The 23,868-nt window shown below is 49.5% G+C and overlaps 2 non-coding genes and 1 pseudogene across 2 annotated transcripts; all 3 read right to left on the bottom strand.

Annotated features, from left to right (window-relative positions):
- Nucleotides 1–865: 865 nt before the first annotated feature.
- Nucleotides 866–937, bottom strand: TRNAD-GUC (transfer RNA aspartic acid (anticodon GUC)). Its single transcript has one exon. It is a non-coding gene; the product is annotated as a tRNA-Asp (tRNA).
- A 15,242-nt stretch (nucleotides 938–16,179) lies between these two features.
- On the bottom strand, nucleotides 16,180–16,251 carry TRNAD-GUC (transfer RNA aspartic acid (anticodon GUC)). Its single transcript has one exon. It is a non-coding gene; the product is annotated as a tRNA-Asp (tRNA).
- Nucleotides 16,252–19,941: 3,690 nt separating this feature from the next.
- LOC149337471 (uncharacterized) lies at nucleotides 19,942–21,138 on the bottom strand (annotated as a pseudogene).
- Nucleotides 21,139–23,868: the final 2,730 nt, after the last annotated feature.

The following is a 23,868-nucleotide window of genomic DNA, read 5'->3' on the forward strand; positions in this document are numbered from 1 at the left end:
CGACCCTGTCGCCGCTGCGTAGGTCCGCACGCAGTCCGCCGCAATATGACCGTACCGTCTACATTGGGTACATCGCGGTACCTTGCAATCCCTGCGGACGTGGCCCTTGCCTCCACAGCGCAGACATTGCATTGGCCTTCCGGGCACGACAACGAGAGCCAGCTCTCCCGCGACTCGGATTTGGTGCGGGAGGTCGTCCACTTTCATGCCAGCTTTCAGCTTCACGAGCACGGCTCTTGTAGTCGACCCTTTCTGGTGGAAACCTTGAATCCGCCAGCGCTCCCGAGTGACTTCGGTAACAGTTCCGAATGCAGCGAGGGCCGTCCTTATGTCTTCGTCTGCCGCGCCATGCAACATCCAATGCAGTCGCAGTCTCACCTGTTGGTCTTCTGGGTTGATAATGATGCACCGGCGGTCTTTCACCTGAACCTCCTTAAAAGCGAGAAGGCGCTTCGTTGCCTCCGCGCTACTGAGAGTCACCGCCCAGACGTGGTTCACCTGATACGCCCCCAAAGCCACCACGTCGGGGAGCGTACCAGTCTCGACCAAGGCTTCACGAAAATCTTCGACCCGAAAGGGCCTCGCACGCACGTCACCATGCAAGAAAACCGTGTTTAACACGACACGCCCGGTGGGCAGCTGCGGCAAAATAATCTGGTAGTCGTTATCATCTTTTACATCTAGCGTGTTTCCGCGGCCGGCAAGGGCCGCTCTCGCCGCTCCGTGGGAGCTCATGATCCTGCGTCCGTCACGCTCGGTGGCCGGAAGTAGAATGCCACCATACTAACGAGGAGACAGAAACACAGGCGCACCGTCGCTTAGTTAACGACACAGAAGGAGAAAGGGAGTAAAAAATAAAACTAAGCTCCCCGTCGGGGAATCGAACCCCGGTCTCCCGCGTGACAGGCGGGGATACTGGCCACTATACTAACGAGGAGACAGAAACGCAGGCGCACCGTCGCTTAGTTAATGATACAGAAAGAGAAAGGGAGTAAAAAAGAAAACTAAGCTCCCCGTCGGGGAATCGAACCCCGGTCTCCCGTGTGACAGGCGGGGATACTGGCCACTATACTAACTTTTTTTTTTTCTTTATTACCGGTATCATGACGCTCAATATACAGACAAAACACACCAGCCTGACTTCGGTTGGCGGAATACAGCCAAAATGTCTTCAGACACACCATTCCATCAAATACATTAATCCACTCAGGGGGTTCGGGTAACGCCTGATAGACTTCTCTCATGTAGACCATATGCTGAATGAAATTTTCGCGTACAGATCGAACATTAACATCTGCATGGCGGACTGCCATTCTGGTTTGCCACAGACTGTGGAGGCCCAGTAGCATGAACATACCAAAGGGAATGCCTTCATCGCACTTGACTGGGAGAAACCGGATCCCGTATGGCGTTATTGGAAGTTGTTTCTTTAGAGTTCGCTGCAGTATGTCCCAATGGAATATAGGGTCCCAACAGTCAATAAAAACGTGTTCAATAGTTTCTGGTTTTTTGCACAGTAAGCAGTTAATTGTCCAGGGTACAAATATCCCTTTCTGATCTAGCCATGATTTTACGGGTAGTGTGTTCGTGTGCAGCTTAAAGAAAAAGGATTTGACTGAAGGTCTTACGGGCATTTTTTTAACCCGTTTTAAAACGTCCTTTTCTGGGCCCCCACAGTAAACAGACCTGTACATTGGTGTCGGCAGTAGATTTTCAATTAAGTCTGCATACAGTTGCTTTTTTGTAACAGAGCAGAGGTAATCCATTGAAAAACTTGAATGCAACATGCAGAGGGAAACAACAATTTCATGGAAGTAACCAGTCACACGGCGACATCTTATATCACTTGTAGTCACAATAAATTCAGGAAGCGCTTTCGCAAGTCGAACTAGTATGACTCTGCGCAAGAAACTGTCGCTTTGTTCGCGCAGAAAAAAGAAACGCGACACAATCTGCCTAATGAACAAATGAGTAAGACCCAGGCCTCCATCGCGGACTGAGCGGAAAAGGTTGGTACGACTCACCCTCTCCCAAGTTGAGCCCCATATGAACACAGCAAGAACCCGATGCATTTTCTGCACATTTGCGCAGGTCATACACAGCACTTGCAACACATACCAAACTTTGGCTGTCAAGAACAAATTGCAAGCAGAGGCACGCGCAAACATTGAAAGGCCGCGACCCTGCCAGTTTCCCGTCTTTTCCTTCATTCTCTCCGTTGAATCACTCCAGTACCTTGCGGGTTCCTGATAGTGCTCGAATGGCACACCAAGATACGTCGTAGGTGTGCCTGTCCATGTCGTACAAGCAAACCTTTCTGGCTTGATGTCCCAGTTACCGTGCCATATACCAACACTTTTTTCCCAGTTTATCTCTGAGCCCGTGAGCTTACAGAAAGCCTTAGCGAGGATGACCACTTCCAACACACTCTCGCGATCTTGACAGAATACGGCTATGTCATCAGCATACGCCAACAGTTTTACCTGAGTAGAATGCATTCTGAAACCTCGTATTGCTGTTTTATGAATTACTGCTAAACAAAAGGGTTCGACATATATAGCAAACAGGAGAGGAGACAGTGGACATCCCTGTCTTACTGAAGATTGCACTGGAACCCTTTCCGTTAGTGACTTATTTATTATGAGCTGGGTACAACAATCGCGATAGGCCATCATTACACCTTCTAAAATTGTGCTGCCTACATTTGCATGCTTCAATATGCAGAAAAGGACCTCGTGCGACACCCTGTCAAAAGCTTTCGCCAAATCGAGTTGCAACATGGCAACTTGGCCGTCCATGTCGTCGCAGCATTCTAACACATTTCTGGCTACGTGAGTGTTCGTGAAGATTGTTCGACCTTTGATGCCGCATGTTTGATGCGGCCCAACTAAGTGCTTGATCACACCTTGCACCCGCTTCGCGAGCACTTTCATAAACACTTTGTAATCGGTGTTCGTAAGGATGATAGGCCTGTATGAACCTACTGACAGCAGCTTGTCACGATCATCCGTCTTAGGAATCAAGACGATATGAGCAGCTCTGAAGGACGGTGGCACCCGCCTTGTTTTATACGCCTCATTGATAACGCGATGCAACACATATGCTAGTTGATGGGCGAACGCTTTGTAAAATGTGGCTCCTAAGCCATCTGGTCCAGGGGACTAGTTGATGGGCGAACGCTTTGTAAAATGTGGCTCCTAAGCCATCTGGTCCAGGGGACTTTCCTGCCGGCAGTTCGCCGATAGCGGCCTCGATTTCGCGGACACTTATCTCTTCCTCAAGACTGTCCCTGACGTCATCTGCTATCTTTGGCATACCAGTCATGAATTCTGTGATGAAAGTCTCGCTGACACGAGTAACGTTGCTAAACAACTCGCGATAATATTCCACGAACGCCTGCTCTATCTTTTTCTGCTCACCCGTCACCTCGTTCTTATAGCGGATCTGTTTGATTCCATTTTTTGATGCATACCTTTTCTCGTCAGTAAGAGTGCGTTTATTCGGTGCTTCCCCAAGCCATAATCGTTCACCTCGTGCACGAATCATAGCTGCCTTATATCTTTCATTGTCTATCACCTCAAGTTCACTTTTGGTTATTCTTATTTCGTCTGCCACTTTTTCAGGCTCCAAACTCACAGCGTTTAACAAGTATTCTAGCTGGCGCTGCAGAGCTTTCTCATTCTTCATCTCATTTCGACGCTTGATGCTTGCTCTTTCAATCGCTGCCATCTTTACTTCATTTTTAAGTTGTTCCCAGGCAGCCGAGTAATTTTCGGGCTCATCCTTCACTAGCCGCCCTAATTTTCCTTCAACTCCTTTAACAAAGGGTTCATCATTGAGCAATTCAGCATTCAACTTCCACAGGTGCCAGTTAAATCGTGGCTGCTTTTGCTTATTGCCAATGACGAAACTTACGAGGCTGTAATCAGAGAATGAAACAGGTATAACATTGTAGCTATTGCAGTGGGGGATTAGAGCTAGGGACACGTAAACTCTGTCAAGCCTTGCTTGACTACCCTGCTGGGCGTGAGTGAATTGTGGCCGCCCGCCGCTTGTTATAGTGTGACCTACATCCTCCAAGTTATAGTCATCCACCAAGGACCTAAGTAAGTCGGCGCTTCGATCATGTACGTAGGCCACTTTCGATCTATCCTCCGAAAAGCAAACACAATTAAAGTCTCCCAGCAGAATAACATTTCTTTCACAAGGCAGATACTGATTAAGTTGTTCAAAGAAAATACATCTCTCATTGACATTGTTGGGGGCATAGACACAAACCAAACGCCACTTTTCCCCCGTCAACGAAAAGTCCAAGACGATGAGGCGACCATTTTCAGACACAGTAATCATTTCCTCAATAATCCCCACACTTTTGCGTATCAATACAGCACAGCCGGCAGATCTTCCTACTGCATGGCATACACAGACATTAAAACACGTTGTGAATGGTGACACCATACGATCAGTCTGCTCTTGTTCTTCCACCTTTGTTTCTTGTACCGCGATTAGATCTAGCTCGTTCTCCATGCAAAGGCGGCTAAGCTGGTATTGGCGTCGTCTTGCAGCCAAGCCTCTGACATTAATTGTCGCTATGCGTAGGGAAGAATTTAAGTTATTCGCCATTTTCAATCAAGTAAATCAAGCAGAAAGATACGAATGGTGTCAGTAGAAACATCACTGACACTGTTCTATCAATTCTAAGGTGAAAAATTACAAAATGACACAGCATAACCAAGTCCAGTGAAATCTTCAACCGTACCTCGAATGTGTTGCTCGAAGTTTCCGTTGTCTCTTCCATTTCGAATCAGAAGTCCGGCACCTTCGACGGCACCAAGCTTGTCCGCTAAGTGGGCGTCACCGCCGACTTTCTATCCGGCGGGATGTTCGGTTTCGGGCGTAGCGTCGCCCGTCGCACCCCCGGGGTCTTTGGCGGGGGTTCATCGTTATTCGGCTCGTTTGGTTGTCCATCCTGGGTAGCTAGCGCATCATGAGTTCTCTTCACCACCACACTTGTGCCTTTCTCGCTCGCGTCCATTGCCTCAGCATCGTCTGCTAGAATTGTTCCGCCGTGCGAGCTTAGAGAGCTTGCACCCGTAGACGCGTTCGACGTAGCGTGCTCCGGTTTAGAAGTAGTGGGAGACTCAGAATCACTGGCCTGGGCCTTGTGGTCATCTCCGGACTTCTGTTCTGGAGACTTCGCGTCCTCGCCACTCTTCTCCTCTGCTCTTTTCAAAGATTCCTCAACTTCGGCTTCATCCATCAACAGGTCGTTGACGTCTAATTCCCTCGTAGCTTTCTGCGTGACAGAGGCATACGTCTTCTCGCACTGCTCTTCTCCGTGGCCGTATCGGTGGCATAGTGCGCAGCGTGGCATGCGGCAGTCACGTCGAATGTGGCCGGTATTGCGACAGCGCAAGCATAGCGGGGCCCTGCCGGGCACCACCACAAGCGCCAGTTCACCTGCAACACGGATCTGATGTGGCAAGTCGTCCACCGTCACGCCCGTCCTCAAATTTAAGGCCACCAAGCGCGTCGAGGACGCTTTGTCTTGCACACCTTGAGCTCGCCACCGTTCACGGGAGACGTCCGTCACTCTTCCGTACGGCAAGAGCGCCGCACGTATGTCATCGTCCAGTACGTTGTGAAGCATCCAGTGAAGCTTGATACGCAAGGCTTGGTTGTTAGGGTCTATCACAACGCACCGCCTTTCCTTCACAATCAATTCCTTCAAAGCCAAAAGCTTTTGCACGCCGTCTCCGTTTTTGAAGGTTACAGCCCATACATGACTCATCTGATACGCCCCCAGGGCGATAACTTCAGACAGCAGGCCTAGGCTAGCCAGTGTGTCACGGAAGTCTTCCACACGATATGGCCTTTCACGCACATCGGCATGCAAAAAAAGAGTGTTTAAAACAACTCGCCCTGTAGGTAGCTGAGGCAAAAGCACTTGATAATCCCGGTCATCGGAGCCAGAAATCCTGTTACCGCGGCCCTGCTGGGCCGCTGAAGCCGCTCCTACGGAGCCCATGACACACACGTCCGTTCGCCTCGGCGTCCGGAAATGGAATCCCTACTATACTAACGAGGAGACAGAAACACTTTTTTTTTGTCTTTATTGCCTGGCTTTGACACAAAAAAAACTGGACAACACAAACAATCAACAAAAGACAATAACTATGTACACACGACTTGTGGTCAGCCAGCATAAATCTGGCTTCGTCCAATTAAAATTCACGCAACGTACAGAGCGGCTCTAGTCTTGAGAGCCACTCCGGAGGCTCCGCAGCGGCTTTCTGAATGGCCAGAAACATCTCCATACTTTCGCGAAAGTAAATTCTGGCAGGTCTTGCGTCACTGTCACAATGCCAGCCTGCCATTCTGGAGCGCCATATACAGTGGAGGCCTGTCAGCATTATTAAATCGAAAGGCACCCCATCCTCATTTTCAACACATAAGAACCGGATGCCATACGGGTCTAGTGGAAATTCTTTCTTTAATGTTCGCTGCAATACATCCCAAAAATAAACCCCTTCCCAACAGTGTAAAAATACATGGTCTATTGTTTCCGGCTTTCTGCAAATTAAACAGTGAGATCCCCAGGGTAAAAACAATTCCTTTCCCTCTAAAAATTTTTTAACCGGTAAGGTCCCGGTGTGCAACTTAAAAAAGAAGGTTTTTGTTCCAGGCGGCACCTGCATTTTTTTAACTCTCTTTAAAACATCTTTGCCTGGGCCTCCACTGTACAAGGCCCTGTACAAGGGCTCGGGGAAAACTACATCGCACAAGGCACGGTACAGTTTCTTTCGTTTCACACTGGACAGAAAGTCATTGGAAAATCGCGCGGAAAGAAACCTTACACTGGCTACGACTTCCCGGTAAAAACCGGTGACCCTACTATACACCTCAGCAGTTCCGACTATGTACTCTGGAAGTAGATGCCGCAGCCTAACTTGGCATACGGTACGCAAAAAAGGGTCTCTTGTGTCCCTAAAAAACAAAAAACGATTGACCAGCTGTCGCAAAAACAAATGGCCCAATCCCAACCCGCCGTCTTGTACCCGTCGGAACAGGTTGGACCGGCTGCATCGCTCCCATTCAGACGACCAGATAAAGACGGCGAAAATTCGGTGTATCTTTTGAATACTTAACCGTGAACAGTGCAACACCTGCATTACGTACCAGAGCCTGCTGATAAAGAACAGGTTGCAAACAGTGGCTCTGGCGAAAATCGACAAGGTCGTTCCTTTCCACTTATCAGCTCTCTCCCGTGTCTCTTTGACCTGTCCTGTCCAATAATGTTCACTGTCACGGTAAGCATCGAGCGGAACGCCCAAGTACTTATCTGGTGTTGTCGTCCACGGCACACTAGCAAACCTTTCAGGCGTAGATGCCCACCTTCCATGCCAAAGCCCGAGGCACTTCGACCAGTTAACCCCGCTGCCTGTAGCTTGGCTGAAATCGCGTACACATTGAACAGCCTCGCTTATGCCTCCCTCGTCAACGGCAAACACAGCAATGTCATCAGCGTACGCCAAGAGCTTCACTTCGGCTGCTTGTAATCTGAATCCGGTAATACTCCTGTTTTTCAGTATCTTTAAACAAAGGGTCTCCTCATAAATACAAAATAAAAGGGGGCTGAGGGGACAGCCCTGGCGCACCGAACGCTGCACGCTAATGGGGGCCCCCAGACTCTTGTTAACGATCAATCTCGTCGTGCAGTTCCGGTATGCCAGGGCCACACCCTCGCGAATAACAGAACCAACGTTAACATGGCCTAATACTGCAAACAAAAGTTCATGGGCAACGCAGTCAAAAGCCTTTTCTAAATCTATCTGGAGTATAGCTACCTGATCATTAGTGTCATCGCAGCATTCTAATACACTGCGCGCAACGTGGATATTTGTAAAAATGGACCGCCCTTTAATCCCGCAGGTCTGATGCGGACCAACTAATAAATGGATCACGGTCTGCAACCTTCGTGCCAAAACCTTCATGTAAATTTTGTACTCGACGTTAGTGAGTGCTATGGGTCGATATGCTGCTACCAGTCGTAATCTGTCTGTGTCGTCCGTTTTCGGAATCAGCACAGTATGGGAAGAGCCATAGGACGGAGGCAGTGATTTTAGTTTAAAGGCTTCATTAAAGATGACTGTCAAGACCGGGGAAATTACATGCTTAAATTCTTTGTAGAATGCCGCGCTGAACCCGTCCGGTCCAGGCGACTTACCAGGGTTTAAGCTGTCTATTGCTTGCTCAACTTCCAATTGAGTTATCGCCTGCTCTAATCTGTCTTTAGTTTCGTCGTCCAGGCGCGGCATCTCGGCCAGAAACGCCTCCTTAAAAGTGACAACGTCTACCGGATGCAATGCGAAGAGCGCCTGGTAATGCTCGAAAAAAGCTGCTTTGATATGATCGATGTCCGTTTTAGAAACACCACTCCATGCTATTTCGTTTATGTGGTTTCTTTCGGCACGGGCTTTTTCTAAACCAAGCGCTCGTTTCGTTGGCGCTTCCCCTGCGGCCATGTCTTCTGCCCTTGCCCTCACCAGCGCTCCCCGATAACGTTCTTCTTCGATAAGCTGTAACTTTTGTTTGGTTTTCCTTATGTCTTCTATCCATTTACCAGGCGCTCGGCATTCCTGTTTTATCATCTTCTGAAGCAGTGCCTTTAGCTCCATTTCCTCTTTTTTTGCTTCATGACGTATACAGGTAGCTCTATCTATTGCTTTTAATTTTAAAGTTTCTTTAGTGAGCTCCCACTGCTGCCAAATCCTCATGTTACTACTTGGTTCTATTTTTGCTATTTCTTCCCTTACAGCACGGTTATAAAATTCGTCCTGGAGTAGCTTCTCATTTAACTTCCACATTTCCCATGAAAAACTATTCCCCTTCTTAATGAATCCTATGCAGCATTGAACCAAACAGTGGTCAGAAAATGAAACCGGCAGAACTACATAACTATTGCATTTAGGGACCGTTTCCGCGGATGCATAAATTCGGTCTAGCCGTGCGTGACTTGTGCCCTCGAATCGTGTGTACCTTACAGCACGCGTTCCTTCAAGACACTCTGCTACATCCTCGAGGTTGCAGTTCACAATCATTCGTAACAACACTTCGGTGCTTTTATCCCTGAAACCTCGGACGCTTGTCTTGTCGCGCGCACTAAGAACACAGTTGTAATCGCCCATAACAATGAGCTGCCTGTCCGTGCGAAGCCGTTCTTCGACGCTTTCAAAAAACGCGGCTCGGCCATCAACCACATTAGGTGCATACAGACAAACAATGCGCCAGTCGATGTTACAGAGCGAAAAATCTATGGACACGTATCGACCCGACAAACACGAATGATGCCCGTGTACCTCTAGCCCCGGCAACTTCTTGACAAACAGAACACAACCAGCCGATGTGCCCACCGCATGGCTGACTACGGCAAAATATCTAGACATGAAACGTCGCACCATGCTCCCGGTCTCTTCCTCACCATCGACTTTAGTTTCCTGCACTGCTAATATATCAATATCTTGCTCCGTTATAAGTCGGTACAGCTGGCTTTGTTTTCTTTTGCCTGCCAGGCCTCTGACATTTAAGGTGGCGACTTTGAACGGAGTTGCGGAAGCCATTTCAACTTAAGAAGGGACCGAAAGCATGGTGCTTACCTCCCGCGCCCAGCATATCGCTAGACGATGCCGTCGCCGCCGGTGTCATCCGGCGCGAGCACATGGACCTGGTCAGGCGGCGCCTTGCCGCCGCCACGCCTGTCATCCGGAACCTTCGGGCGTGGTCGCAGACTGGGTCGTCGTGCTTGGGGCGTCTTTGTCGGCGGTTCCTCCACGCTGGACTCTGCTGCCTTCTCCCCGTCGGCCTTGGTCACGGTGTGCGGACGCTTCGCAGGGGTGGTCACGCCGGTGTTCACGCGGGCGTCGGCCTTCTCGTCGCGGTTCTCGCTGGCCGCCTTTGTTTCCGCTTCCACGTGCTCTGGGGGACTCGGGTTATCTTTGGGCGTCTCCAGAGCCGTCAAAGGTTGGTCACAGATGGGCGACCCGCTCTCCTTTGCGCCAGCCGCGTCGGTGTTGCTGGTCGAAACCGCAGGCTCAACCCCCGCCGTTTTGCCCGTGTCGTCGATGCCGCTGGCTGCTTCCTCCGCCTCGACAACGTCCATGAGCTCGGCGGAGTCGCTCGCCGCTACACGCCCGGTAGCCGACGCGTAGGTGCGCACGCAGTCCGCCTCGGAGTGACCGTAGCGTCGGCACTTCGAGCACCTGGGCACCTTGCAATCACGGCGCACGTGCCCCGCGCCGCCACACCGCAGACACTGCATCGGCCGCCCGGGCACCACCACGAGAGCCAACTCGCCAGCAACTCGAACCTGGTGGGGCAGGTCGTCTACCTTAATGCCTGGCTTCATCTTTAGGAGCACGGTCCTCGTGGTGGACCCCTTCTCCTTCATGCCAGCGACGCGCCAACGCTCCCGGGTGACCTCGGTCACGTTGCCGAACGCCGCGAATGCCGTACGGATGTCCTCGTCGGCGACGCCGTGAAGCATCCAGTGCAGTCGCAGCTTGACCTGGTGGTCCTCTGGGTCAAAAACGATATAGCGGCGTCCCTTGACTTCCAGCTTCTTCATGGCGGCCAGTTTCTTTGCGGCGTCGGCGCTGCTGAAGGTCACAGCCCACACGTGGTTTATCTGGTACGCTCCCAACGCCACGACGTCGGGGAGCGCACCAACGTTGGCTAGGGCGTCCCTGAAGTCTTCGACCCTGTAGGGTCTCACACGCACGTCCCCGTGCAGAAAAACCGTGTTTAACACAACACGTCCGGTGGGCAGGGTAGGCAGAACGATCTCGTAATCCTTATCTGCGTCGCTGGCGAACCTGTTTCCGCGGCCGGCAACGGCCGCTATCGCCGCTCCGTGGGAGCCCATGATTCTGCGTCCGTCACGCTCGGTGGCTGGAAGTAGAATGATACTGGCCACTATACTAACGAGGAGACAGAAACACAGGCGCACCGTCGCTTAGTTAATGATACAGAAGGAGAAAGGGAGTAAAAAAGAAAACTAAGCTCCCCGTCGGGGAATCTAACCCCGGTCTCCCGCGTGACAGGCGGGGATACTGGCTACTATACTAACGAGGATTTTTTTTTTCTTTATTGCCGATTTTGACGTACAAATCAAGAGGTTACAAGAAATAAAACATGGCGGCCACACTTCGGCCGACACGACTTTAAAATTTTTTGAGCGACATTAATCCATCTAGTACAGTTATCCATTGTGGTGGATCAGGCAGTGCGTTGTACACATTTCTTAAGCGCACAACGCTCTCAATGAAATGTTCGCGAACCGGGCGAACAACCAAGTCCGCGTGTTCAAACTGCATTCGTGTTTTCCACACCGCGTGGAGGCCCAGGACCATAATGAGGTCATAAGGTATTTCCTCTGAGGGATTCACAGGCAAGAAACGTATGCCGTACGGATCCAGGGGTAACTGTTTTTTTAAAGTTCTTTGGAGTACATCCCAATAAAAGATCGGGTCCCAGCAGTCTAGAAATACGTGTTCTATTGTTTCGGGTTTCTTGCATAAAAAGCAGTCAGTGTTCCAGGGAATGAAGAGTCCTTTATCGTGAAGCCAGGTCTTAACTGGGAGGGTGTTTGTATGTAACTTGAAAAAGAACGATTTGGCGGAGGGTAGTATAGGCATTTTCTTCACTCTTTTTAGGACGTCCTGTCCTGGGCCACCGCGATGTGGAGAACGGTACAAAGGTACAGGGAGCATGACATCTACAAGGTCTCTGTAGAGTTTTTTCTTTGTAACGGTTGACAGGTACTGCTGGGAAAAACGTACATTCAACAGCCTATACGATAAAACAACTTCATGCAGGTATCCAGTCACCCTTCCGCACATATTTTGCACAGACGAGACTACGAATCCAGGCAGAAGTCTATACAGTCTTACTTGTATAACTGTGCGCAGGAAGATATCATTCTGATCCCGTAAAAAAACAAAGCGTGCCACAATTTGTCGCAGAAACAAGTGAGCCAGGCCAAGACCTCCTTTCTTTACAGGCAAAAACAAATTCGTTCGACTGGACCGCTCCCAAGTCGAGGCCCAAATAAAAATAGCAAAAACCCGGTGCATTTTTTGAATGCTCATCCTCGCCGCACACAACACATTCATGACGTACCAGATTTTTGATATCAAAAAAAGGTTGCAGACAGTTTCTCTAGAAAACATCGACAGTTGCTTGCCTTGCCACCCGTTCGCCTTTTCTTTAGCCATCAAGGCTTGATCCCTCCAGTACGGTTCAGGGTCGCGATAATTTCCGAGAGGCACACCAAGGTACTGCGTTGGCACCATTGACCAGGTGAGCCGACAAAAGGCTTCTGGTGTGTCCACCCAATCGCCATGCCAGAAGCCATGACTTTTATCCCAGTTTATCTGGGCTCCAGTCGCATCACAAAACTTTTCGACGACATTAGTTGCCTCTCTAATGCTATCTTTGCTGGCGCAGAACACCGCGATGTCATCCGCGTACGCCAGAATTTTGACTTCGGCAGCCTGTAGTCTGTAACCTGTTATGCGCGCATTATGTTCCATCGCCAGACAGAGTGGCTCAAGATAAGCGGCAAACAGCAGTGGTGAAAGGGGGCATCCCTGCCTCACCGACGAGAGCACGCACAAGCTATCAGTGAGCTCACCGTTAACAATAATACGCGTTGTACATTTTTTGTACGCCATCGTGACGCCTTCCGTAATCACACTGCCCACATTTGTGTGTTCAAGTATGCAGAGCAATGCCTCGTGCGAGACACGGTCGAAGGCTTTTGCCAGGTCAAGCTGCATCATCGCGACGTGATCGCCCAGCGCATCGCAACACTCGAGCACGCTTCGAGCCACGTGCACATTCGTCGCGATAGTGCGGCCTTTAATGCCACAAGTCTGGTGTGGTCCAACCAACTTCTTAATAACACCTTGCAGTCGCTTTGCTAGAACTTTGGTGAATATTTTATAGTCGACGTTAGCAAGAGTTATTGGGCGATATGAGCCTGGCAACAAATTGTTTCTGAGCATCATCACTCTTCGGGATTAGCACGATATGCGAGGTTGTGAAGGACAAGGGTAGTCTTTTCTGGTCATACGCTTCGCTAACAACGTGATAAAGAACTTGGGCAACCTCAGACCGGAAGGTTTTATAGAAAATGGCCCCTAAGCCATCCGGCCCAGGTGCTTTCCCGACTGCCAGCTCATTTATTGCGCATTCTATCTCACTTGGTGTGATTGGTTGTTCTAGCTGTGTCCTTACTTCTTCGTCAAGCTTTGGCATCAACGGAAGGAATTCTTTTTGGAAACAATCTTTAAGGTCCCGTGGATGGCTTAGAATTTCTTTAAAGTGCTCGGCAATCGCATGCTTAATTTCATTTCTGTTAGACGTGACGTTTTCACCTATAGCTAGTTGGCGGATTTCTTTTTGACATGCGTATCTTTTTTCATCTGAGAGAGCCCGCTTGGTTGGCATTTCTCCCGCCCACAGCTTCTCGGACCTTGATCTCACTACTGCCGCCTTGTACTTCTCCGAATCTATCCGTTCAAGTTCAGTTTTCACTTCCTTTATTCCTCTAACACACAGACCAGGTTCGACATTCTCCATACTAACAAAAAACTGCAGTTGCTGGCGAAGCTTTGTCTCTGCTTCTTTCTGATTGCGTCGAATGACACTACTTCTTTCAATAGCCATTGTTTTTACTTTCTGCTTAAAATCTTCCCAACGAATGGCGTAACTTTCTGGCTCGCTTGCAGTCAAATTTTTCAGTTCTTTCGTTACAGCGTCGACAAAAGCTTCGTCATCCAACAGCTGCGCATTCATTTTCCACAAGTCCCAGCTAAAGATTCGTTTCCTCTGCGTCTTTCCAAAGGCGGCCGTTACCAAGCAGTGATCGCTGTATGCGATGGGTTTCACTTCGTACTCGCTACACATCGGTATCAATTCGGCAGAGACATATAATCTGTCTAACCTTGCATGGCTGTCTTGCTGGAAGTGTGTAAACTGCGGATGAGTACCGCTGGCGAAAACGCTACCAATGTCTTCAAGGTCATATTCGTGCACAAGTGTATTAAGAAATTCTGCACTCTTGTCACGAACACGCGAATGTTTTGCGCGGTCATCAACATTGCAAACACAGTTAAAATCGCCTAGCAGTATTATCACTTTCTGACAGTTTAGGTACGCCTCAAGCCTTTCAAAGAATGCCCGCCGTTCCATGTCAATATTCGGCGCGTATACACAGATGACGCGACACTCCAATTCGCCAAAGACGATATCAGCGATTAAGAGGCGTCCACTGTCACATGAAAATACTGACTGCACGCAGATTCCAAAGTTGTTGCGTATGAATATGGCGCAACCACCTGATCCACCAATCGCGTGAGAAATACACACATCGAAATGAGCACGAAAATTGGACACCATTCGGTCGGTGAGCTCCTGGCTCTCAATTTTTGTCTCTTGGATTCCCACTATATGTAAGTCATTATCTAAGAGAAGGCGACTAAGCTGACATTGTCGTCGTCTTGCTCCAAGGCCCCGTACGTTTAACGTCGCTACCCGTAGCGCTCTTTCGATATTAACCGCCATGGTTACACGGTAGAATGGTGCCCATTACAATAGCCCAAGGGTCTGTGGTCATGATACTGTGGCGATAAGCGCGTCGAAGGCCAGGAAAAAAAAATGAAACTCTAACCAACAAAAAAGGACAGTCCAAGTAAACTTGGCACCTCTTTCCAAGCCCGAACACGAAAAACGAACCGCTCATGATGAGGGCCATGGCGTTTACGGAAACCCCTCCCAACCCACCTTAGCTGGACAAACTAAATTTACGGGGGCGGTTTACCCGCCTGCCGCGAATCGACCGGAATGTTCGGTGGCGGCTTCAAGGTAGACCTCCGCATACCTGGGGCTTTGGTGGGTGGCTCGTCTCCGCCCCCGCCGTCCTCCTTCGTCCCAACGCTAAGGGTCTTGTCGTGTGGTCATTTCCCCGCCAGCAGGCTGGCTGAAGCGCTAAGGATGTCCATAACCTCGAGTTCTGAGGTGCTGGGAGCCGCTTCATAATCAACTGAGGTTTTCAGCTCGGCGCTCACAGCTGTCGAAGAATCCTGCGAAGGCGGTTGATGCTGCTCTGCAGTAACCGCTTCGGTTCCGGGTTGCTCCTGCTGCGGCAGTGGAATCACCGTATTTTCGGCTACCTCCGTTCTTGCACTTGCCACCGATGCTGCATCCTCCATGTCCGCCTCGTCCATGAGCAGGTTTGAGGCGTCGTCGGTGGTTGTCAGTCCTGTTACGCTGGCATACGTCCGCTCGCACTGGCTGCTCTCATGACCGAAGCGTCGGCACGCACTGCACTTGGGGATGCTGCAGTCGCGACGAATGTGGCCCGTGCCACGGCACCGAAGGCAGAGCGGAGCCCTGCCTGGCACGACCACGAGGGCCAACTCTCCGGCGACGCTCACCTGGTGCGGCAGGTCGTCCAACTTTACGCCCGGCTTCAACTTCAAGGTGACCAGTCTGGTAGTTGAGCCCTTATCTGCTAGGCCATGCACCCGCCACCGCTCTCGGCCGACGTCTGTGACCTTCCCGTACGGCTCGAAGGCAAACCGTACGTCGTCGTCGGGCACGCTGTGCAGCAACCAATGCACTTTCATGCGAACGTCCTGGTTGGCAGGATCAATTACGATACAGCGGCACTTTTTCACCAGCAGCTCACCCATGCCGACAATCTTTTTCACCGCATCTTCGTCCTTGAAAGTCACCGCCCACACATGGCTCATGCGGTAGGCTCCGAGGGCAATCACTTCCGGCAGGAGCGATAACTCGGCGAGCGCATCGCGAAAATCTTCTGCCCGATACGGGCGGGCCCTAACATCACAGTGTAGAAAAACGGTGTTCAAAACAGAACGCCCTGTTGGCAAACTAGGCAAAACAACTTGGTACTCATTGTCTGAAGCAATATTCCTGTTACCGCGGCACTGCTGGGCCGCTGAAGCCGCTCCTACGGAGCCCATGACACACACGTCCGTCACGCTCGGTGGCCGGAAATGGAATCCACTATACTAACGAGGAGACAGAAACACAGGCGCACCGTCGCTTAGTTAAAGACGCAGAAGGAGAAAGGGAGTAAAAAAGAAAACTAAGCTCCCCGTCGGGGAATCGAACCCCGGTCTCCCGCGTGACAGGCGGGGATACTGGCCACTATACTAACGAGGATTTTTTTTTTCTTTATTGCCGGCTTGGCGGAAAACAAGATCACTGTACATGAAATGTTAAAATACGTCCTCCGACATTTGGTGGGGCGTTCATGAAAAGTGTTTCAAATTTGCAAGTTCATCCATGATACCAATCCATTCTGGGGGGTCATTTTGGGCCTTGAGTGCATCTCTGACATATAAAATGCTCTCAATAAAGTACTGTCTCGCAGGGCGAGTATCAATGTCTGCATTCCGGACTGCCATACGCACTTTCCACAGACTGTGCAGGCCCAGCAGCATGACCATATCTAGGGGTATACTACCAAGATCTCGGACAGGTAGAAACCGGATGCCGCGAGGTGACAACGGGAGGTCTTATTTTAAGGTTCTTTGAAGGATGTCCCACAAGAATACGGCATCCCAACACTCGAGGAAGATGTGTTCTGTTGTCTCTGGCTTTCTGCACAATAGACAGTTTGTAGACCACGGAACAAAGATTCCCTTTGCTTCAAGCCAGGGTTTTACCGCCAGTGTATTGCTGTGGAGCTGGAAGAAGAATGTTTTGGCTGAAGAGCGAATTGGCATCTTTTTAACTCTTTATAGGACGTCTCCTCCTGGGCCTGCACTGTATATGGTACGATACAAAGGCACGGGCATCATTAAATCACTTATATCTTTGTACAATTGCTTCTTAGAGACAGTACACAAAAATTCTAAAGAAAAACGAGCTTTCAACATCTGGAAAGCAGCAACCACCTCAAACAGGAAACCGCGGACACACGTGCTTCGTACGTCACTCGTCGACACAACGAAATTTGGAAGGAGTTCATGTAGCCTAACTTGTATGACGCTTCTTAAGAAAGGATCACTTTGGTCCCGCAGAAACATAAATCTGGAGACGACCTGCCTCAAAAACAAATGGGCTAGCCCCACACCTCCCTCTCTCACCGACCGGAACAAATTGGTCCGACTCGTTCGCTCCCATGTAGAGCCCCACACAAAAACGGCGAGAACTCTGTGCAGTTTCTGAACATTTACACGCTTCATGCACATAACTTGAAGCACATACCAGATTTTCGCCACTATAAACAAATTGCATACTGTGGCCCGAGCAAACACTGACAGCTCACGTCCTCCCCAGTTTAGTGTTCTCTCTCGCGCTTTGTCAGTTTCGCAGTTCCAATATTCAGTAGCGTCCTTGTAATGCTCAAGGGGTACCCCTAAATAGTTTCCCAGTGATTCAGTCCATTGCATGTTTTGGAATGATAAAGGTTTGGACTCCCAGCTCCCGTGCCAAAAACCCAAGCATTTACCCCAATTCACAGTGCTCCCTGACATTCTACAAAATTTGTTTACAATGCTCCCTGTTTCGTTGATGCTGTCTCTGTCTGTGCAAAACACTGCTATATCATCAGCGTAAGCTAAGAGTTTAACTTCAGTCGTCATTAGACGGAAACCCCTCACTTGTTCATTATGAATAACCTTCAAACAAAACGGTTCTAAGTATATCGCAAACAACAGAGGAGACAGTGGGCATCCTTGCCTCACGGATGTCAACACCTGAATGGGTGTTGGGACGCACTTGTTGACAATAAGGCTCGTGAAACTCTCGGCATATGCCATCTTAACGCCTTCCATTATCACTGAACCTACATTAACGTGTTCTAATATGCTGAAGAGAATTTCGTGTACGACGCGATCAAAGGCCTTTTGCAAATCGATCTGCATCATGGCGACACGTTCCCCCCAATCATCACAACACTCCATGACGCTTCTGGCCACATGTATGTTTGTAAAAATTGATCTTCCTTTAATTCCGCATGTCTGGTGGGGCCCAACTATTTCTTTCATCACCCTCTGGAGTCTTCTCGCCAAAGCCTTCGTGAAAATTTTATAATCGACGTTTGTTAGGCTGATGGGGCGATACGATGTCACTGAAAGCTGTTTCACGGGATCGTCAGTTTTAGGAATAAGCACAACGTGCGTTCTCCGAAAAGACAGGGGCAGTCGCTTTTCGTCATAAGCCTGCTTCAGTACTCTGTGCAGTGCAGCTGCTAGTTCATCCTTGAAAGACTTATAAAACACCGCGCCTATGCCGTCTGGTCCAGGCGTTTTGCCAGGGCAGAGTTCACCAATTGCTGTCCTTATCTCTTCCACCGTGATTGGCTCTTCTAGCGCAGACATCACATCCTGATCTAACTTCGGCATGAGGCTTAGAAATTCGTGTTCAAATCCGTCGTCTACACTTCTCTTCCGACCGAGTAAGTCACGATAGTAATCTACAAAAGCTTGCCGGATTAAATCGGGGTCGGTGGTCACAGAATCCCCGTGCCTTAGCTGTTTGATTTCATTCTTTGCTGCGTATCTCTTTTCGTCTGATAGGGATCGCTTCGTTGGTGCCTCTCCTAAAAGCAGTCTGTCGGCACGTGCCCGCACAACGGCTCCCATGTACTTTTCTTGGGCGATAACTTCTAATTTATTTTTGAGTTCTTTGATTTCATCCGTATACCTGCCCGGATGTGCACTTTCCAAACTCAGGGCAAACTTTAGGTCGCACTGCAAATCTTTTTCTTTTTTCCTTTGACTGTGCCTTAGGAGGCTACTTCTTTCAATGGCTTTCATCTTAATTTGTTCTTTAAACTGTTCCCACATCTCGATTGATCTTTCTGGCCGAGCTTCTAGTAGAAACTGAATACTTTGCTTTACTTGGTTTAGAAAAACTTCGTCTTGTAGCAGTTTAGCATTCAATTTCCATAACTCCCAGTTGAACAGCGACTTCGTTTGCTTTAATCCTATTGAGGCGATTACTATACTGTGATCGCTGAAAGATACATGTTTCACTTCATAGCGCGTGCACACTGGCAAAAGATCAGTGGAAACATACAGTCTATCGAGTCTCGCATGGCTTGTTCGCTGGAAGTGCGTGAACTCTGGTATAACACCACTGGATAAAGCGTATCCAATGTCCTCCAAGTCATTTTCAAGCATCAGTTCGCTCAATAAATGCGCACTCTTGTCTCGAACAGCTTGACTACCAACTCTGTCTTCGGCTCTGCATACGCAGTTGAAGTCTCCAAGAAAAATAACGTATCTGTCACATTTCAGGTAAGGCCCTACGTTTGCAAAGAACAATCTACGGTCTTCCTCCCTATTTGGCGCATGAACGCAGATACTTCGCCACTCAACGTTTGACAAAGAAAAATCACAGACAATAAATCTACCATTTTCACACACAGTCAATGCTTCAAATTGGACAGCCAAGGATTTGCGAACAAATAACGCACAGCCTCCCGAAGACCCAACAGCATGGCACACACACACGTCGTATCTTTCTCTAAAAGGCTCGACCATGCGGTTCGTCTGCTCTTCACTTTCAACCTTGGTCTCTTGCACTGCAATTAAATCTAGGTTGTTTTCTAAAAAAGCACGCCTCACTTGATACTGCTTACGCCTCGCAGACAGCCCTCGCACGTTCAAAGTGGCTACACGCAGTGCTGTGATGGTATTTGCTGCCATTTTCGCTACGAGTGAAACGAGCCGCATGGTCTTACCTTGAGCTCTTCGGCAAATAGAGACGTCCCATGTGCCGCAACACCGCTCCAATGGTCTAGTGGTTGGCGCCTCGGCAACTGCTTAGGTGTCTCGGCCCCGTCACCGACGCCACAGGCACCTCTTAGTTCCACGCTGGTAACGAAAACACTTTCCCCCGTCATGACGGGGGCGTTGTTCCCGCAGGTCTCCGTTCCGGTGGGATGGTTGGCTTTGGCTTGAAGCTTGGGCGCCGAGTTAGGACCGTCTTTGCGGGCGGTTCCTCATTCTCGGTGTTCTCTGAACTGCCTGTCAAGTTGTGGTCGTCCTCACGAGTACGCTTCGCCGCACCGCCGCTGCACACATCCTCACTCGCGTCCATGGGGGCTGTGTCTTCCTTGGCAACGGCCTCCAAACCATCGCCCAAAGAATTCTCTCGTGCGCTAGAGTCCGGTGCCGGAGCATGCTCATGCTGCACGGTGGGTGGGGCCTGAACGCTGTTCTCGCGGTCTTCAGGCATGTGCTCAGAAGGAAGAGGCGTGCTGGCCGCCGCATCCGCTTCTTTGAGACCCCGTTGGGCCCCTGACGCCTCTTCGGCCTCTACTTCGTCCATTAAATGTTCTACAAAACCATCACCTTTGCCAGACTCCGCCGCACTTGCGTACGTTTTCACACACTGCCCCTCGTTATGTCCGAAGCGGCGGCATAGGCTACAGCGCGGAACTTTGCAATCCCGTCGAATGTGCCCGGTCGACTTGCACCGCAAGCAGAGCGGCGGCCTTCCCGGCACAACAATAAGTGCGGGCTCACCTGGAATTCTCAGCTGGTGTGGAATGTCGTCAGTCTTGACTCCGGCTTTCAGTTTCAAGGTGACGGTACGCGTTGTGGTTCCTTTGTCCACCACACCTTGAGCCCGCCACCTTTCCTTCGTCGCGTTCGTCACCTTTCCGTACGGGGACAGGGCCTCGTGCACATCCTCGTCCGCGACGCCGCACAGCACCCAGTGAATCTTTATCCGCAGGTCTTGGTTATTCGGATCCACGAGGATACACGGGCCGTTTTTCACTTTAACATCTCTGGCAGTCAAAAGCTTCTTCGTCGCGTCGGCGCTCTTCATTGTGACAGCCCACACATGATTCATCTGGTACGCCCCCAAAGCCAGCACTTCGGGGAGCAAACCTAGACGAACCAGCGCATCCCGGAAATCTTCGACACGGTAAGGCCTGTTCTTCGGATCAGCGTGCATAAAGATGGTATTCAAAACAATTTTTCCTGTTGGTAGCGTTGGCAAGATGACCTAGTAATCTTCATCCGACGAAGCAAAAAACCTGTTTCCGCGGCCAGCAGCGGCCGCCGACACCGCTCCTTCGGAGCTCATGATAGCACGTCCGTCACGCTCGGTGGCCGGAAATGGAATCCATACTAACGAGGAGACAGAAACACAGGCGCACCGTCGCTTAGTTAAAGACACAGAAGGAGAAAGGGAGTAAAAAAGAAAACTAAGCTCCCCGTCGGGGAATCGAACCCCGGTCTCCCGCGTTTTTTTTTCTTTATTTCCGGTATTCACATATACATACAAAACAAACCGCAATCACCCACTAAGTTAAAAACGACCGCACACCTTGTGCGGACGTACTTAAAAGTCCTTCATCGACAATAACGGTTCCAAACGTGACAGCCATTCTGGGACACATTCCTGCAACTTTTGCTCCTCAAAAAAGTTTCTGATGCTTTCTCTAAAATACAGTCGTGCAGGTCTTACATCAGGATCAGCGTGCCGAACCGCCATTCTGCATTTCCAAATACTATGCAGGCACATTAACATAATCAAGTCAAAAGGGGTTCCGTCATCACTTTCTATTGGTAAGTAACGAATTCCATAGGCGTCAAGTGGAAACTCTTTTTTGATGGTACGCTGGAGCACATCACAGAGGAACACAGCATCCCAACACTGCAGGAACACATGCTCAATTGTTTCTTCTTTTCTGCATATTATACAATGTGTACCCCATGGAACAAAAAAAACCCCTTTCGACCATCCACGGTTTTACAGTGAGAGTTCCCGTATGGAGTTTAAAAAAGAAAGACTTTACACCAGCTGGGATTGACATTGCTTTCACGCGCTTTAAAACGTTCTTCCCAAGGCCTGCTCTGTAAAGAGACCGATATAGCGCTACGGGCAGAACCACATCGCAGAGATCTTTATAGAGCTTTTTCCCATTGACTTCGCTCAGATATTCAAGTGAAAAACGTGTTGACAGAAACCTGCACGAAATCACGACTTCACGCAGAAAGCCATGGACGCCGCCAGGCAAACTCCCGACGGGCACAACCATATTAGGCAGCTGCATCCCCAAGCGAAGTTGACAGATAGTACGTAAGAAAGGATGGTTCACATCCCTGAAGAAAAAGAAGCGATTGACCACTTGTCTCAAAAACAAATGCGCCAAACCAAGTCCTCCATTCCGAACTCGCAAAAACAAATTAGTGCGGCTTGTTCTCTCCCAAGATGATGCCCAAATGAAAACGGCGAACACGCGATGAAATTTTTGTATGTTTACCCTTGAGCAATGCAAGACTTGGAGGGTGTACCAAATTTTGCTAACTAAAAAAATGTTACAAATTGTGGCTTTCGCAAACATCGACCAATTCCACCCATTCCACTTATTTGCTCTATCTCGAAGATTGTCCACTTCTCTCCTCCAGTACGATTCATTATCCTTGTAACAGTCGAGGGGCACACCCAAGTATTTGACTGGAGTTCTAACGAAGGTCATGTTGCCAAAAGTGGCTGGAGTCGCCGGCCAATCCCCGTGCCAGAATCCCAGGCACTTAGACCAGTTTACAGCGCTACCACTAACAGTACAAAACCTTTTTACACATTGGACAGCATGCGCGACACTCTCAGTGTCAGCGCAGAACATCGCTACATCATCTGCGTAAGCCAAGAGACGGACTTCCGCTTCCTGCAGTTTGAAACCACGTACACAATCACTCTTTATGACACTTAAACAAAGGGGTTCAATGTACAAGCAAAACAACAGCGGCGAGAGGGGGCAACCTTGGCGCACCGAGCGCTGGACTTGGATGCGCTCTCCCACCACCTTGTTGATAATTAGCCGCGTTGAGCAATCCCGGTACGCCATGGAAACCCCGTCTCTTATAATTCTACCGACATTTACATAATCTAAAACACTCAACAGAACATCATGAGGCACCCTATCAAACGCTTTCTCCAAATCTATTTGGAGCATTGCTACATGCGTACCCATTGCGTCGCAACACTCGAGTATACTTCGCGCTATGTGTATATTTGTTGAAATCGTCCGGCCTTTAATTCCGCATGTTTGATGCGGCCCCACTAACTCGTGAATAACTGTCTGCAGCCTCTTAGCCAATACCTTCATCATTATCTTGTAGTCACAATTCGTGAGGCAAATGGGTCGGTAAGACGTCTCTGCGCAGTACAACTGGGTCTTCTGACTTCGGTATGAGGACTGTGTGGGAAGACGAGAAAGAAGGGGGTAGTACATTTCTATCGAATGCCTCGTTGTACACGTCCGCCAACACTGGAGAAAGAGCACCTTTTAAACATTTGTAAAAGGCTGAAGTCAGACCATCTGGTCCTGGAGATTTCCCCGGATGCATGCTTTCAATAGCGCTTCGCACTTCTTCGGCTGAAATAGGTGCCTCTATTATATCTCTCGTTGTGTCCTCTAACCTTGGCATCAATTGACAGGAAATCGTTGTTGAAACGATCTATGTCGACTGAAAAATTGGCAAAAAAAGCGCGGTAGTGCTCGTAGAAGGCGCGTTCGATGTCTTCCGCCGTATCGCTAACTTTTCCATTATGTTCAATTTCCGTTATCTGGTTGCGCCGTGCATGCCACTTCTCTGAGCTCAGCGCTCTCTTTGAAGGTGCTTCTCCCGCTATCAGCCTATCAGCCCTTGCTCTGACCAGAGCACCACGGTATCTTTCGACGTCGAACTGCTCTAGTTTGTGCTTTAGCGCTCGAATATCGTCCATGAAAAAGCCGGGCATTCGACACTCTTCACTTATCAATTTTTCCAGGTTCCTGCGCATCACTTTTTCTTCCTCTCGCTTTTC

This window comes from Amblyomma mixtum, chromosome 7 (assembly GCF_055824585.1).
Source record: "Amblyomma mixtum isolate Tamu chromosome 7, ASM5582458v1, whole genome shotgun sequence".
In the NCBI taxonomy this organism is placed as follows: domain Eukaryota; kingdom Metazoa; phylum Arthropoda; class Arachnida; order Ixodida; family Ixodidae; genus Amblyomma; species Amblyomma mixtum.